Raw genomic sequence first — 12,263 nt, forward strand, 5'->3', positions numbered from 1 at the left:
GGCAAACTTACTATTTTCCATCTTCTGGATGCTGTGACCCAACATTTAGAAAGGGAGCTGGAACTTAGGTGCTGCATCAGAATGCATCTGTTTTGAGACCCTGTTCTTTTAGGAATCAACTTGGTGACATGGGAAAACTGCTCATCTCCTTTGCCTACCGGCTTCCTCTTTGTGACACAGGGTATAATGTTCATTTTTGTGTGCGTGGAACTTAATAGTCATCCAATGAAAATTAACTACTTTTATGAAAAAAATGACTCTAGGGGGAAAAAAGAGGGACTTGCGTTGCATATAAACATTGATGTTGAAAGCTGTGTGCAGAAGTATGCTGGTTTAGAAAGAGTGTGAGCAGGGCAGCTGGAAGCAATGCAGGCTGCTTTTTAATCTCTGGGAAGGTGATAGACCTTTATAAGAGCTGGGTTAAGGAAGAGGGGAGGTAATTCCCCTATGTCTTCACTGAAAATAGAGAGGAGGTCAGCGGGGGTGGGGCGGGGGGGTGGGGGGTGGGGGGTGGGGGCGAGGGGTGGGGGTGTGGCTGCCTCTGAGAAAGGAGAAAGGCTAGCTAGCAGGGCTTGCCCTTCCTCAGTACCCAGAAGAGTAGTCACTCAGATGTGAGACCAGCTGGTCTATTTCCTGCCTAGTGTGTTGTTTCAGGTCTAGCCTTGCTGATGGAAGGAAACAGGAGCACATTTTTTTCTATTGTTCAGAGGGGTGGAGGGAAGAAGTCAAGGACTGGCTCTGCTGTGAGATAATGGAGTCTTTGGACAAGGAATTGAACTGTCCCAGGTTCACTTTGCAAAAGAGTACACAGCATAGTGATTTTTGTTGTTGTTGTTTTCCAGAAAGTGTCTCACTATGTAGCCCTGGCTGTCCTGGAACTCACTCTGTAGACCAGGCTGGCCTCAAACTCATAGGGATCTGCCTGCATCTGCCTCCTGAGTGCTGGGATTAAAGGTCTGTGCCACCACCACCAGACACATAGTGACTATTAACTGGAGGGTTTGATACAGCGCTGTAAACATTTGCTCTTACCTCACAGGGAAAACTATTAGAATCATGACTAATGGTGCAAAGGAAAGGTAACTGGTTCAATATACACATTTACTAATATTTCAAGCTCTGAGATTGGCTTTACCCAAGTGGAGTCGAGATGACAAAGTTTTCAAGACATGACAAAGTTTTCAAGACAGTCTAAGTAGGAGATGAATAGTTCATGTAGATGGTGGAATCAGATGCCCTCTGACTAACTTCTGAAGTTCATTCTTTGATTAATTCATGCATCAAACACTAGCTGAGTGGCTTCTTTGTTGGTAACACTGTTGTTTTAGGTTTTCATTGGAGTTTTGTCTAGAGTAGTGATCCGTTTAGTGGAAAAGTCAAACTTAAAAAGCAAGATATTTTATCTTTGCATTGTAGTCAGAGCAGGAAAGAGATGTTATGCTGACTTTGGAGTGGCAGGAAAGTGACAGAGGGCAATGGTAGTTGCTCAGGTTTTGAGGGTTGACTAGGACTTTAGCAGGCAGAGGAGGGGAGGCAATGGGCTCCAGAGTCAGGGAGCTCAGGGATGGCATTGGTCCCACAAGATATATGTGGTTTTCTGACTACATGGTGAATTCAATTCCCTGTTTATCCCTAGGAAAACTACAGCATGCACCCACATGAGCATACTACATTTTATTATTGATTAAGATGATCACCTCCTAAGGTTCTGCACAAGGCTATGCTTCCCCAAAGTAGGATATTTTCTATGATATGTTTGTCTCAGCTCCTAGCATGATGCTTGTACTATAATAGTTGTTGAATAAATATTTGACAATGGATTGATTTCTTGTTGGGTAGAATGAATTCATCATCTTGCATGATTTTTTATTAAAAAAATTAACAGAGCAAATATCTGTTGGAAGTTAATATCCTGAATCAGAGATCGATGCCTTAAAACTACCTTTTAGCAATTATGCAATATGTAGAAGCCCTCCCTCCACCCATCTGCCACTGTAACCCAGTGTGAACCAGATTTACTCAGCCACCTCTGAGCAGTACATTTCCTTGCAACCTTGTTTAGGGGGTCACAAATTGGAGACCTGGGTTTGAATTTCAGTGCTGGATAGTTATTAGTAGGCAAATAGTTTAAAATTTCTGTGTTTCCATTTCCTCATCTCTAATATGAAGCTAGAGGTATACCTGGCCTCAGGTACTGTACTTGTACTCAATGTACAAGCAGCCCTTAGAGTAGCTCTCGGGGTGCACCAGGCCTGAGAGAAAATAACTGGTGTCAAACGTGTATGTTGCCATATGCCTGTAATTCCAGCACTGGGTGGGGTGGGGGGAGGACTAAGAACATAGTAAGACATTTTATTAATGGAAATATCACACTAATGTTACTAATTATTTAGTAACATTACTAAAGTATTATTACTCTTTATTCAGTATCATGAAGAAAGCCTTGTCAATGTTAACAGACTATGGAAGAAATAAGTCACACCAATTAAGGGTTCATAGTGAACTTGCTAAGTTGGTGTTACTGGGGGAACAGAAATTTAACAAAGATAACAAAGTAATTAAGCCACATCAGATTTCAAAGTGAGTTGGGAAATAACTGTTGTTTGCACAAAAGTCACTAATGTTTAACAGCAAGATCAGAAACTATTGCGTTTTCCCATGGATTTTGTACTGTGGCCTATATTAAAAAAGGAAAACACAAATAATTAGTTAAAAGAGGTCAGATTGAGTGTGTGCCTCCATTATTGGGATAATATTTGGGTGTGGGGGGGTCTCCTTCTCAAACCAGATGGGCCTAGAATTCTTTGAGAATGTCATAGAGAACACAGCTATCCTTAGTGTTTGAATGTTATTTACACTGTCCCAGGTGTAAGTGGATATTCTTTTCTTTTTCTTGGAGACAGGGTTTCCTTCTATAGCTTAGACTGGCCAGGACTCACAACCCAGGCTGGCCTTAGGCTTCTGCCAATTTCCCAAATCAACCTCTAGAGTACTGGAATGCTAACTTGAGCCTGGGGCATGTCACATAGTTTTAATAATATCTCATGCAGCTTTGCAAGGCAGGTGTGCAGGAGCTTCTTCGCTAAAAGGTGGAAAATTGAGGTGGAGCGACAAATGAGGAGATCATGTCTTACTCGATTCTACGCTTTGAGAATTTACAGTGTTTGGCAGCCCCATAAATCCGTTCCTGAGAGTGGTTAACAGTACTCCTTTCTGAACAGAAACAGAGGAGTGGATGGGAGGAGGTGGGGGGAGGGAGTGGGAGGGAAGAAAGGAGGGAGGGGGAACTTTGGATCTGGATGTAAAATAAATGAAAAAAATTTAATTAAAAAAGAGTGAAATGAAAATGCCATTTTCTTTGGTTTACTTATTATTTGTACAACCAACTTCAGTCAGTTGGCCTTGACTACTTAATAAGAGGGACTTAAAGCCTGAGGACACTGTGAAGAAATTGCAGTTGCACAAATTGTACCTTAACCTAGGGCATTTGTGAATCTCCAGACAAAGTCTCACTGTTTGAGTGTGTTTCAAGTTGATTTTGAGACCTTATTAATTGTTTCAGGAAATTGTCCTGTAACTGGTCTCAGCACTAGACTAACTAAGCAGCATGACTCACGTATGCATTTACTAGGCAGTCACCTTTATCCACACAGGCAGATACCCACACACTCTTTAGGTGTGTGTGAGTTTCTCAGAGTTCTGACAGGCCCAGGCTGTCCAATAAGAGCACACCCCTAAGCACATTTCAAGTGTTATCCACTATAGTAGAGTCAGATGGATAATTAGGAGTGGGTAAAGGAACCCATAACCTAACATAAAACATCCAGAGCCTAGCAGAGAGAATAACATAGAGCAGAGGCTGCTGAGACCTGGGTTGGAATTAGAGTACATTCTGGAATTTGTATCCTCTTAATAGTAGCCACTCACTTCCTCAAGCCTAATCCTGACCCGACCACCACACAACACAAATTCTGCCTCTTAAAAGTTTTTATTTTCAAGTTCCCTAAGAGACAAGAGACCAAGAAAAAAGCAGGCATCAAGACTCAGTTTTTCTAGCCATAAAATGTGTGGAATTAAACTGGCTGCATAGAAGCAACTCTCAAACCCTTGATATTAATACTTGTGGATTTAGGACTAGCAGACAAAGATCTAGAAGCAGTATAAAAATCAAGAAATTTAAACTCTATGCACAGAACAGAACTGGAAACACAGCAGCATGGCTTGCTTTTTGTTTCTGTTTGTGCAAAATGCCAATACTTGGTGGATAAACCTTCCAAAAATTAACTAACACTATGCTAGAGGCTGCTGGGGAAAGTGCTTAATAATTCATTCAACAGAGAACTTACCAGCGAACACAGAAGTTTATGATCTGACTTTATGATCCGGTGACAAGGACTCAGGCTTTTCTGTGGAGCAAGGGATGGCAGCACAGTTCCGCCAGGATCACCGGTAGAGGGAGCTGTGTTCTGCTGAGACTAGATGATTCTTCTCTGCTGTACAATAACAAAACAGGAAGACCTCAGGGGTTCCGCCCACTGAGTCCAGATGGGGAATCAGATTTTTATCAGGTCACTTACTTTAAGTAGCTGTAACTGCTCATTGTAATGGCCCTGCCACAATTAGGATTCCAGAGCTAGTTAAAATCAAAATAGTGTATATGAGCCAGTAACAGGATGAGCCTGGTCTAAGAGATAAGAAATGTTACAGGGGTGAAAAAAAATTGGGACCCAAGGCTAGCTGTCGTTTGTATTTTAAACTGATTATTTCCTACAGTGGTATGCCTGCTGATATGTACTTAAAATTCATCCTTATGTTTGCAAACTATAAATTAAATGGGGCACTTACAATGACATCCTTCATTTCACTCTTCAAGGTGCTAAGGACAGCATTAACAGCTGCTACATAAAATCACAATCATTAACAGCTGCTATATCAAATAGTATTTCTAAGACTTTGAGTCCATTTCTCATTTAGAGAAAATTATTATTTCTAAAAAAAATCAGCCGGGTGTAGGTGGCACCTGCCTTTAATACCTGCACTCGGAAGGCAGAAGCAGGCAGTTCTCTGTGAGTTTGAGACCAGCTTGGTCTACAGAGCTAGTTCCAGGACAGCCTCCAAAGCAATACAAAGAAACCTTGTCTTGAAAAACCAACCCCCCCAAAGAACCCCCAAAAAACAAAACAAAACAAACAAACAAAAAAAAAACAACAAAATTTAAAGCTCTTTTAAGTGTTGATGATTACTCAGGTGATTGGGAAACACAAGATAGATGTATGAAAAGAACACAGCCCTTGAAGTCTGAGTTCAATGTCTTCACCAGCTCTATTATCAAAATAGGCTTTGAAAAAATTGTATGGTTTTCCTCAGCTCCAGCATCATCAATTTAAAATAGGTACTGTAATGCCTTCTTCAAAAGTTATTATGGAAATAGATGGGGTAATCTATGAGAAAGGGCCATGTGCATAGAAAACTCCTATGTATAATGGTATTGATAGTGTGATGTCCAACTAAAAATTGCTGATTGGTTCCCAATATTGAAGTGACTCCTACAGGCACTGAGAGAAAATTTCAAGAGATACTGGGAGACTGAGGCTATGAAAGGCTCTTGGCAGGCTGAACCTTTTCTTTCGGTTTCAATACTTTTTCATCATAGCCTCTAGCCTCCCTTCTGGAAGACCTTGTACATTACCAAATATTCTATTCATTTATGGGGCTCAGTTCCACCCTTCATGACTCATTAAATATTTGGCAAGGAGCCAGCTAGAGTTCAGCTACCCTCCTGCAGCTTTGAAGATGACAGTAATTGAATGATTTAAAACTTAAATTTTACTATCAAGTAAGCCTTCAAGACTACTGTTAGGTCAAATGTGTCTTTGAATATCTGAATACATGTGGTCTTAACTCAGAGGAATCTTGAGAGTTAGGACTATGTTACTGTCCCAAAGTTTAGTACTCAAACAAATTATCCTGATGTCAGAACACTAAAGGAGTCCCTAAGCCCCGGTGAGGACACATCACACACAAGGAACTTTATTATACTGTCGCATTTCCATAATTGGCCAGAGACTTGTATTATGAATGAATGAGGCATCTGACCTTCATTGGTAGTTAACATTTTAGCTGCTTTTTAGGGGTTGATGCTTATTAGCCATAGTTAAGGATACAGGATAAAAGAAATCTCTTTAGCCTGTTATTCTAGAGGCTCTGAACGCTTAGGAGCCAGATTGGTAGCCAATAAGACTCTTCAGGAAATAGTCTGGACTTGTTCTGCATGGTCCCCCCACCCCAGTGGCTGGTTGGAAACAAGATTAGTCTGCTCACATAACTATGAGCCAAAGTTAACATATGTCTGTCCTTCTGGCCCAGGGAACTAAAGCGACAAAACAAGCTTCCACATGAAATCCTTTGTCTTCAGCATGATAACCATCAACTCTCAAGAAAGATGTTCTCCTGTTTTGGATAACATAGTGACTAACAAGTTCTGAGACCTTTCCAAAAGACCCCTGGTCTCTAAGAAAAATTCTGTTTTTTTTCTAAGTATGGAGATTTGGAGATTTTGGTTAGTGAATTGTCCCCAGCCACCACTAACCAAAGCACTAGAAGGTTGTTTACTGGCTCACTTAATATATCTCGAAACCATCTTCATTTAAAAAAATTGAGTTTTAGTTATGTATGTGCACGTGTGAGAGCAGGTGTCTGCAGTGTCTAGATGAGGGCACTCAATCCCCTGGAGCTGGAGTTACAAGAGGTTTTGAGTTATCCTATGTGGGTGTTGGGAACTGGACTCAGGTCCTTTGCAAGATCAATACTTGCTTTTATCTGCTGAGCTATTTCTCCAGCCCCATTGTCTTAAATCTTTTTTTTCTCCTACTTTGATTAATTCTTAGAGCCATAGAATTTAGGCTGCTAAGCTGCACAGGGCTAGTTTTAGCCCAAGTTGTAAATCAGACCTACCCAGTATCCACCTTTCCTTTTGAGCCATGCAAAAAAACAATGTTAAAAACTATGCAGCTCCCCATTCCTCAGCCAACCCTCCCACACAAAGTACCTTTCTTGTGTCTTCCCAAGAAACCATGCATCTTTAACAGGAGCCAGTTCTCTAAGGCTCTTACATGTTGGAGTTATTGTTTGTTTTTCCTGTGGGAACATGTCTGCAAAATGGAGGTGCTGAAGGAAGATGGAGGGGGAACCCCAAGTCTACTCAATGCCAGTTATGGCATTTAAGTATGTCTTTGCCAGAACTGGTGAGCAGGTAATGCATGCCTTTAGTCTGTGACACTGGCATAGATAACAGCCTGCCACATCTTCAATAAGGATTTCTTTGGATGCCTTTAGACTTTTGAAAAATTTCTGGGAAAGTCTCCAGTTGTGATTTAGACACTCACAGCACACAGTGTTCTCTGCTGTGCTGCTGGAAGACTTTGTGGTCAGTTAGAATTGCTTACTTGTATTTAGAATAATATACCACAGCCACATAGCAGAGAGGAGGACACACTGAGCCATCATGGCTCCTCTCTACTATTATTATTTGTAGTGTGTGTGTGTGTGTGTGTGTGTGCACATCATTGGGTCCCTTGCAGCTGGAGTTAAAGTTATTTGTGAGCTGCCCAGTTGTGGGTGCTGGGATTTGAACTTAGATCCTCTGATAGGGCAATAGGTCCTCTTAAAGGTTAAGCCATCTCTCCAGCCCCAATATACAGCACCCCCCACCACCTATTTTAAAGCAAAAGCAAAAACGAGGCCAGTGATATAGCTTAGTGTTCAAGAGCTTGCCTTATAACTCACTGACATGTTGGTATCACCAGGCATAGCATAGTGCCTGCTGCATAGTAGTGTTCACGAAGTGTTAAATGAATGAATGGATTAATGTTGCTTGTGGGGGTTGTGTAGGCTTTTCTACAGTGTTATGAAGTATTCGGGAGTCTAAGTTGGTCTCTGTATGAGGAATAAACTCCTTTAAGAAATCCCTCTAAGGGATCGGAGAGATGGTTCACAGGTTAAGAGCACTGGCTGCTCTTCCAGAAGCCCTGAGTTCAATTCCCAGCAACCACACGGTGATTCACAATCATCTGTAATGAGATTTGGTGCCTTTTCCTGGCACAGGAACACTGTATACATAATAAATAAACAAATACATCTTAAAAAACCCACAAACATCTAAGTTTAGACAACCGGGGAACTCATTTGAAATATATGTAACTGGATAGTGGCTTGTATCCTCCTATCCCTGGATACATGGCCCTGACTTGACCCTGTCCCCCTGACCTCTATTTACTGCTCTGCCATGTTCTTGTAAATAGTGTCTCACTGATATGTGACTTTGTTCCAGTTGTTTGCTCCACCTCAGCCTGTGATTTTCAAAAAATCCAATTCCATTAACTACCTATGTTAATCTCATTGAGTACTGAGTACTCAGAAGATCCTAGGTGAGGTGTTACTGACCCCTACACGGCATTTGCCATCCTACCAGCTTTATCTTTTCCCTATTTCTTGTTCTTTATTTCCAAAGTAACTTGAACATTTCCCCTTTTAAGCCAGTCTTGCCCAGAAGCTTCTTGCTTTTATTTCCCAAAGCACTTGTGAAACTATCACTCTTATAACAATGCAGTTTCCATTCTTATTTAGATACTATAACAGTTAAATTAATTCAATGTTTATTGCCATGTGCATCAATACAATTTTATTCTATGATATCAGACATGTTAAAGTCATTTAAATTTTTTCTTGACAGCCTGCACTTCATTTCCATCTTTGATGCATAGAGATGGAATATACTGATTGCTACAATACATTAGCTTTTGATTTTAGGCAGTTATTGGAAAATACAAAGATCAATGTCTTTGTTATTCTCTGTACCTTCCCATACCATAGTAAAGGCTTGAGAGTGGGTGGTCCTCTGAGTATTTTACCCAGGTCACAAAGGTCGATGGACCTTGAAATAGCTCAACACCAAGAGAAACTGAGGCCTTTATACAATCATCCACCTTGTACCTGTCAACACTCCAGCAACAGAGATATTTAGCAATAAAATTCCTCATAGATTGCAAACAGAATCCTGTCCCAAAATTTGTAGTGTTATTAACTCATACATGATAAGCTTCAGAAGTACCTGTGTCAGTAGAGTGGTCAGTCCTTATGATGCTTTGCTTGGATCCATAGGACAGAAATACCAGCTCCTCTGGACTTCTCTGACAACTGGACAGCTCTATGGCCCCTCCTTATATTGTATAACAGAGCACTGTTTGCACTCGACCTTTCTTCCTTCTCTCCTTCACAGATGGTGCCTTGCACTGTGGGCTGATGACTCTTGCAGCCTTCCCAGTCTCTCCTCTTATTTGCTGACACAGAGACCTTCCTTAATAAAACCGTGCATGTTTCATTGCACTTTGGCATCTGACCTAGATGGAGTAGAGTCTTAGCCTAAGAGGCCTTGAGTTAGCTGCTTTGATGTATTCCCGGGTCATAGTGCAGGATGGACAAGTGAGTCTTGCTTGGTGTCAGCACACTGTTTCCCCTGGAAGCAGGCCAAAGCTGCTCCAGACCAGGAACAGCCTTCAGGGTGAAAGACTGGCTTCAAAGAAAACTATTCCTCTGGGCTAAGCTTTCAAACCCTTAGTGTTTTGGAATGATTGTTTGAAATTCTTTTATATGTCATGGCCTGGGTAGTTCGCTTGAACAATATCTTTGCTTTTCTGTACAGAACAAATGTGACACATCTGGTTTTGATAGAGGAAAGCAAGGAGCTCTCATGAAGAGGGGGGTTAAAGGAAAGATTAGTAAGGAGAATCCTCCTGGGGAGAGAGTTGGAAGGGAGTGGGAACTGGCTCACATTAGTTCAGAAGAGCAAATATTGCAGACTGCAGCAGGATCACCAAATGGAGGGGGTATCTGGTCAGAGGAGAGGCTAGGCCAGGGACTCAGCCATGAAAGGAAGACTTTTCTTCTCTTCCCATCCCTTCCCTTCCTTCCTCTTTTCCTTTCCCTTCCCCCTTGCTTCTCACTTCCTTTTCCTCTCCTTCCCCCTTTTCCTTCCCTTTCCTCCTCTCCTCTCACCTCCCCTCCCTTTCCCTCCCCTCCCTTCCCCTAATTTGAGACAGGGTCTTGATATATAGCCCAGGCTGCTGTCCTCAAACATGTTATGTCCCTGACTCAGCCTTGAGAGTCCCAGGACTATAAGTTAAAGCAGCCAGCCTGCCTTCTTCTCCCATCTCTCCCTCCCTCTCCCTCACCCCCCTATCTCTACACACACACACACACACACACACACACACACACACACACACACACACTCCTTTCCACACTCATCACTCTTCAGTCTAAGTGCACAGAAGCTTTTGAAGCAGCAGAGATTCTGATGAAGCAGGCTACTTCTAGGTTTATGTTTAAACAGTTATAAGGTCATATTTATGTGTACCATAAGTAGGTGGTCTCTGGACTGGGGTCTACAGCAACCCTCCCTAGAAAGTTGGTCTGGGGTATATTTCAGTTGGAGATGCACAGAGGCAGAAAGAGATTGGGTGACATTGCAGAGGTGTTTTCCTCTATAAAGAAGCTGTTGCTGAAAACGTGATTATCAGGAAGAGTTGGAAAATATTAAAGAGATTTGTAAACTTTTCAATGCTGTTAATTCAATAATAACTTTATCTCAGTTAAAACCAATCCTCCCTGCAGATTGAGCACCAATCTAACAGGTGTCCTTCATCTTCTTCATGGTAGATGTAGGGTGATAGGCAAAGCTGCTTCAGTGTGCAGCAGCAATGATGACATGAGTATTGGTGGATACAACCCTTACATGAGTAGAGGTGAATACAACCCTTACATGAGTAGAGGTGGCTACAACCCTTACATGAGTAGAGGTGAATACAACCCTCACATGAGTAGAGGTGAATACAACCCTTGCATGAGTAGAGGTGGATACAACCCTTACATGAGTAGAGGTGTGTACAACTTTTACATGAGTAGAGATGTATGCAACACTTACTTGAGTAGATGTGGTCCACACACAGTAGCTTGCTGAACCTTGCTCCTCGGGCGTGGTGATTTGACATCATGACTTGAAAATAATTTTTAATAATTGACAAAATAATCTGCTCTTATTTATTTTTTACTGGATTTTATTTGTTTCTTGTGGGTGGGTGTAGGTATGAACACCCTTGCAGAGGTCATGCAAGTGTAGGTTCTCTCCTTCCACCATGAGGGTTCTGTGACTTGAACTCAAGTCATCAAGCATGGTGGCAAGTTCCTGTACCTGCTGATCTGCCTTACCTGTTTTTCATTAAGAAATAAGAATATATATTTCATTTGTAATTTTTATTCTTAAAACTTTCTTTGTCTGGGAACTTTATATATGCATACAATGTACTTCATTTTTGAAAGAAATTTACTTATAAGTATAGTAAAAAAGTCTTAAGTGCAAATGTAGTGAAATGACATAATTTCAGTGAACTTTTGTATTTGTGTACGTTTGTGTATGTTCAAGCACGTGCGGTTGCATATGTGTGAGCAGGGGTGTATGCATGTGTATTTGTGCATGTGTATGTAGGCCAGAGCTCAGGCTTTGGTATCTTCCTCAGGCATTCATTGCCTACCTTCGTTTTTTTTTTTTTTTTTTTTTTTTTTTGAAACAGGGTCTATCACTGACATGAAACTGGCCAGGGATTCCCAGGAATCTGTCTTCATCTCCTTCTGAAGTGCAGGGATTAGAAGCTACCATCCCTGGCTTTTAAAAGGTGGGTTATAGGGCTCAAACTCAGATTCTAATGCTTCCAAGGCAAACACTTTCCCAGCTCAGTGGACTTTAAATAAAGATATTTCTACTGGAGAGATGGCCATTGGGCTGGGAAAGCGGGGGTGGGTAGGGTGAGGGTGGGGTGAGGGGAGCTGGGAATGCTCTTGATTGAGGTTTAAGAATAGTGTTCACAGAAGCTTTGGAGGGATAAAAACCTATTAACCTAAACCTTCAATATCCCAACCTTTATCCTCTCTTCAGGGGCACTGGTTTAGTCTCTGGGTGTAGCTCATCTCCCACAGTGTGGTCCATGAAAATAGTTGCTATCAGGAGTGTCCATAGCCTGCTGTTTGTTATGTTGCTCAATGTTTGTGGGCATCAAATTGCTTTTGTATCTTTTACTTTTCAGTTCCAAGAAAATGTCTCTCACAACTGACACACTCCCTGTTATCAGATGAAAAAGATAAGCCATCACTGAGATTTGCCTTGTATACCTATAATGCCAAGGCTAGGCATAAGCTCAGTCACTGTGATA

The sequence above is a fragment of the Phodopus roborovskii genome, unplaced genomic scaffold (assembly GCF_943737965.1).
Source record: "Phodopus roborovskii unplaced genomic scaffold, PHOROB, whole genome shotgun sequence".
Classification (NCBI taxonomy): domain Eukaryota; kingdom Metazoa; phylum Chordata; class Mammalia; order Rodentia; family Cricetidae; genus Phodopus; species Phodopus roborovskii.